Source organism: Varroa jacobsoni, unplaced genomic scaffold, assembly GCF_002532875.2.
Source record: "Varroa jacobsoni isolate VJ856 unplaced genomic scaffold, vjacob_1.0 scaffold_1209, whole genome shotgun sequence".
NCBI lineage: Eukaryota > Metazoa > Arthropoda > Arachnida > Mesostigmata > Varroidae > Varroa > Varroa jacobsoni.
Window position 1 is genome coordinate 247,411 of NW_019214111.1, and position 6,209 is coordinate 253,619.

General features: G+C 39.9%; 1 long non-coding RNA gene across 1 annotated transcript in view; it reads left to right on the forward strand.

The window, feature by feature from the left end:
- The window catches only part of LOC111267686 (uncharacterized), a 68,950-nt gene extending 63,419 nt beyond the window's left edge, over positions 1-5,531 (forward strand). Inside the window, exons 3-5 of the long non-coding RNA XR_002684780.2 lie at positions 3,871-3,957; positions 4,199-4,578; positions 5,441-5,531. This is a non-coding gene — a long non-coding RNA (uncharacterized LOC111267686). The remainder of the gene's footprint in view (positions 1-3,870; positions 3,958-4,198; positions 4,579-5,440) is intronic.
- Positions 5,532-6,209: the final 678 nt, after the last annotated feature.

Here is a 6,209-nt window from a genome sequence, read left to right on the forward strand (position 1 = left end):
ACAGTGCACCTTAGGAGATCGCGTACCGAGGAGCTTTTACAATTTCGACAAACAAAGATAACCCTAGGTCCAGCGGTGATTTGAGAGAACTTTGAAACCAAAAAACAATAAAGCAACTATCACCCGTTTCAATTCTAAGAGAATTGAAACAAGGAGACGTACATGATCAGCAGAAATCTCCTATTAGACTGCAGCGTAGTAAACGCTACCAACACTAAATCAGTCTGTAAGCTGTACTAGAGGCAGACGTGGCAATCAAGGGGGCAACGGCTCAAATTGAGAAAGGACGACAGCCGAACATGGCGGAAATACAGAGGGTCAATATACTTCTTTAATACTGGCCTGAAATCTGTATTACCTTTTGATACGCTTTTTTTTCGATAAATGAGTTGATGGCTCACCTAGCACCGCTGGTTTAGAATTTTTCTACAAGTATCTACAGATATAGAGAAATCCGCCTCTTACCAACGGCAAGATGTTACCACCCATTTTTAACACTGCTTGGTCGCCCCGTAGTTTCGTCTATCAATACAACAAAATAACAGAATTTATCCATTAATCTTTGTCAGGTAGTAAACAACAAGCTACTGAGACAAGTGCGATCCAGTTAGACTTACAAGATTCTTAAATCACTGCTTTAATTTTACACCAACGGCCTACTCGGACTTGTTTCGAAGTTTCTATGCTACACATCCCCTGCCCATTAGCAGAAGTATACAGGCATATAACCTCTCTTCTAATGCACCTTGAGCCTAGGACTAAAGAATCAACGAGGATTTTCCGATCTTGCTTATATGATTCCGGATGTAGGAGCAGTGCTTGCTAAAGGAATAACAACAACTTTTGTCGAGTGCACTGAGAGACACGCAGCTCCAGTAAGTTTCCGAAGATCGACTTATAGCTCTTTTGCCTATTGAGCACAGAAAGGCAGCAACTTGACACAGCGTTTACGAGAACGTAAAGTTTTAAGATATAACGGAAAGGAAACAGGCACACGAGTTTAGGGTAGGTAAAGGTCTCATGTTAATCAGGTTCTACTAGAATAATGTATTACTGCAGCGTCGAATCTAAAGATAAATGGCCTATGTCTGGTAGGTAACACTGAAGTAGAATGATAAGCGTATGCTAAAGAAGTTAACCCGCAACGTAAACAGGCATAGACTAGAAATAGAACTCATAATTTATTCTTCACCTGACAAGTGATTTTATTGTTTATGTAACCATCCCACAGAGAAGGCCTGCGTTGAAACCCCAGTCCATGTTTGTCTACCTTTTTGAATCGAAGTCCTTAAAATGTAAAATCATTAATCACATATTGTCAGTGCCGACTATACGTCGGCTCTATGATTTCTCCAAGCGTCTATTTATTTATACTATAGCAGTAAGTTTCCAGAAAAAAAATAGCTCGCTGTTCCCATAATAGCAAAACACATTATTTCACCGGAATTTTAGCATATGTTTTTTATTGTTTATTCACCTTCCGATTTATCCGCTCTATGTCATCAGAAACTTTCAGATCTTGTACCGAAAAACTTTTTTCCGACCCGTACCGAAAAACAGTTTTTGAGACCTTTTTCAATGTCAAATGTACGGCCACATATATCATTCGTCATTAATCGAAAAAAAAAACTATACTTTCTTATATGTATATACTTATTATTATAGGATAAGTGTGAAAGCACCTCAAATTCTCGTGAGGGGGAGCTTTAACGATCATTGCCATGTGTGGTCTGGCACTGACTGCGTGCGTATCGGGCTCTTCCTATTTCCATTAACCTCGTTCACTTGATATAACTGAGTTATTTACATTTCTGTCGAGCGCCTTGTTTTTCATTTCTGCCGTAAAAAGCAAATCTATGGCCCCATTAGGATGGAGATCTAGCTCAACTTTTGGTTTAGGGGTATGGCCCAAATCTGCCTATTTCTTTCTGTATTATATTGACACTGAGTCACTAGGTTTCGTCGTCCATAGCAATTTTGTGTAAAAGTCCGTCATGGTGTGACCGTGCGTCACGCGACGGCAAGCGAATTCTTGATAGGCAATAAAAAAACTTCGCTTTTCTCTACATTTTGTTGAGTTTATGGGTCATTTAGGTTCTTAATTTTTCAATAAGTCACATACATTCAAGATGTCTTTCGATAGTTAGACGACCAAAATCTATCCTCATGAGGAAGCCACGAGTTGTTCGCCAGCCACTTTTCTTCAAAAGTGTCCACCGTGCCAATGCTGGACTTTGTAAAACTTTGAACACCTTTTTAAAGCTCCGTACCGTACAGTCTTTTGACCTCGACCGAAAGCAAACAGGACCAGGTGTCGAAAATGCGTATTTTTCATAACTAACATACATCACACGAGGCCCCAACTTCAGATTCCCTTCACTACAAAAAGACGGAGAAGATAGAGAACCTTTGAACAGCATATAGAAGCAAACAAGCAATAGAGAGATGACGGAAAGCGAGCATATTTGAAAAACCCACAGTATCCATGTGCCAGCCTAACACTGCACAGCTATTCTCTGTTTATTCCCACATTCAAAATATGTGTGTCGCGTAACTTCTCGTCATGTTGTGTACAATAATATTGAAGTTCAAGTGATTTTTTGCCGATCTCATCATCTCGTGCCTGCCCGCTGTGTCTCAAACTACGACTTTCGTGACCCATTGCAGTAGACTACCTGACTTACAGCTTCAAATGACGACCACGAATGCTAGTTCCAATGGATAGGGAAGAGCAGAGAATCGTATTTCATTGGAACGTGCAGTACCTGCTGTCGTTTTCATGATGCCGTACCAGTTACGAGTACTCGTAACTGTCCTCTCTATTCCCGACGCCATAGTAGTGTTAACATTCGAATAATACGGCACACTTTATTTCTCCATAAAGGGGTACAAGATGTGTCACAGGTTAGTAGCAGGTGTTGCGTACTGCGCCCCCCAGTGGCAGATGTTCTCACTTGAATCTTCCTACTCCTGCGGGTAGTTGTTTGAATTCTATCAAAGTAGGTGTCATCACACAAATACAAGAATATATTGTATTTGATGACTGAGGCCACGACATTTCTTGCTGCTGTCCGTCCTGTCGTTATCGTCACCGTACTCGTAAAGCGGATGTAGACGCACATCCGATAATAGAAAACAGTGAGGATAGCATCGTGTTAAAGCCGCTGTAATCAAGGGGAATGCTTATGGAGCTTGAGCTATATCTGTTCATAGGGTCGTGCGGCAATAGCTAACCATAAAACTTCGAATAGCTTCACCTCCTGTACCTCATTTTCTGTACAAGCCGTAAGATCAAACCGTGTGCCACAGTCGTGCCCGGCTTTGTGATGTTAATCTCCAAGTGCAATAAGCATCACCCCCATGTGAGAAGGGACAATTGAGAATGCATGAGTAGGGCACGATCAAATCTAGCCCGATTGCCCTGAAATGTTGTCATAGGCCAGAGAACTGGTAAGGACAAGATCGTTCGCCACAATCTAATCATCTGTGTGAGTTCGAGATATATATATATATATATATATATATATATATATAGCGACGCCAAGATATATGCAGTCCTCATAGAAAGTTTTGGGAGAGTGTGTACGATATTGCAGAGATACTCGTAGCCTTGAGTTGTTACGTGACCGTAGTAACTTACCCAGATATTTTACAAAGGGCGATAGTCCTTAAGACATAGAGATTTTGATCAGTAACTGCACCTGTACTTCTTTATGTAGAGATTTTTCTGAAGTTCGTTAATGCGTTATGATATGATTGATTAAAGCACCTCAGCCTATTAATAACTGTTAACCCAGCATCCACATAATTTACTCACTCATTCAGCAATTCATTAACGTGTGCATGTGTACAATTGAACCCAATTTCCAGGTCCTTGCTCTGCACCAAGATTGCCAGGGCATTTGTCGTTATCGTCACTGCACTCGTAAGGCGGATGTAGATGCGCATTCAATATATGTATGTGATCCGACAAGCTAGCATATATATGTGTATATATAGGATCTACAAAAACGGACGCTAGTCAAGTTACTCGAAAGTTGTAATTTAAGTGTAGATTGTGGTTTTAGTAAGTTTATCACAAAGTTATACAGTTCAATAAACGCACAAATGGTTTGTTTCATCTTCTATTCAACTTTAAAAATCGTTTTCAACGTACTCTACGAATTAATTTTGCTAACGTTTGCTAACCACTTTACAGCATCGTGACGACTTTCTACGATGTGACCTGACGCCTAGGCAACATGGGCCCGCGTAAAAACGTGTCACCGAATTGGACGCTGAATTACCGCACCGCAATTACTGATCCACTGCCATTGACCTGTGATTATGTAGATTGCAGTGATCCAATCATTGGTCAACTGCGACTGCAATGGCTCGACCGGTATCGAAAATATGGCAATATACTACCGGCGTTTCTGCGTCTAAAATCCTGCCTGTTGTTCCTTCACCCCTGTACTCTTTCAGCATTAGTTCTACTAATGGCCGCGGCGACTATTTCAGTATTGGGATTAGAAACTCAGCCGACGCCCCTACATGAAATTAACACATCTCTACCACTAACACAAGCTCCATCGTCAGGTAAAAGTAAAGCTTGCGCAGAGTAACTTTGAAACAGGATTTATATATATGAAGAAAAATCACTTGGCGGTTTGCGAGACTACATTTTGCGTTTATACGATGTAAATAATGATTAATTATCTAACTGTTATACTTAACTACAGTGATACAGTTTCCTATAATTAGGATAGATCAGCCGCCTAGAGTAAATCCCAACCTAGTTTCGCACGTAAGGCTTGAAACATGGATTACCGTCTATTGTTATTTTCTTGTCGGCTATCTTTAGAATTTTTTTTTCAGTGGTACAACCAAGCAGACCTTATGGTAGGCAAATTTGACCACTGCATAATAGTTCTATGCTCCCGTAACGATTAGAACAAAATAATAACGTACCTGTGTATTATTAAATGCAGTGCTTTTGTACCTTCAGTTGTCGGATATTAGTAACTACATTTTTTTTATAATAGTTTTTTTTAACTAATTCCAGTACGCATGTTCTTATATTGTTATTCATCTTTCGATTATATTCTAACAAAATGTAAAAAAAAAAAACAAGCCTAGCATTCCATGTGAGGTGCGGCAGAAATGGGCAAATGTGAATTAGCAGGTAGCCAAATATAATTTAATGGTAATAATATTCCAGGTAGTTGAATTACTTGAGTATAGGGTGCACCTGAACCGAAGTGATTTGTTGTGTATCCATGCTGAAAAAAAAACTATATAGAAATTAGAGAAAAATATCCATCATTTTACCTCTAGCGCTGTAAAATTGCCTCGTAGACATCTCACTCGCCGACCGCCTGTCAAATTGAGCTCCATTACGATTATGGGATGCGCTCTGCTAGTAACAATTGCAATACATTTAAAAAAATTGCCGTTCTAGTGTTTGCATTGGGTATCCCACAAGAGTCCGGCCACTGCCCCAGGCTCTGCGAATGCATATGGAAGATGGGCAAAAAAACGGTTCTGTGTGTCGGCGCCCAACTCACCGAAGTTCCTCAGAAACTCCACAAAGATACCCAAGTCAGTATCACAACCTCACGAAGAGAAATGCGATATATTAGAACGTAGTAGTGTAGAGTTCAACATAGGTAAAGGTTAAGGTAAATTTCATCTGACGCTCGCTCTATGTGCGTAATAAAACTAAAATGAAAATGTCGTCCTTGGACAACTTGTTATCGTCTCTGATAAGCTAATTACAATATTCTACATACAGCAACATAAATGAAAAACATAAGCTGTCATTTGTCGGACCATAAATTCGATTTTGGAACATTCATTACTACTCAATGTTGTTTGTTTACCTCTGTCGAGCCTGGTACTCATGAACGTATAACCTCCTGAAGTATCATTGTAAGTTAGCTACTTAACATATTCTAATATATTGTTCTACGCTCAGTCGTTACATACGCTTTTGAAACATCTGATTTTTAGCTTTCTGTAACAAACCGCGCTGCTGAGTCAGGGCGTACGGGACTCGATTCGATCAAATACTGGTAGACTAATGAAAGCTGAAAGGAAGTTTATTTATTATAATGTTACCTGAATGGTAGTGCAACGGTAACTTGCTTGCCTACTAAAGTTAGGGACTATGAGAGATTCCATGGAATGTTGCGTCTCGATTCGGGTAAACTTTATGGCAATTTATCTAT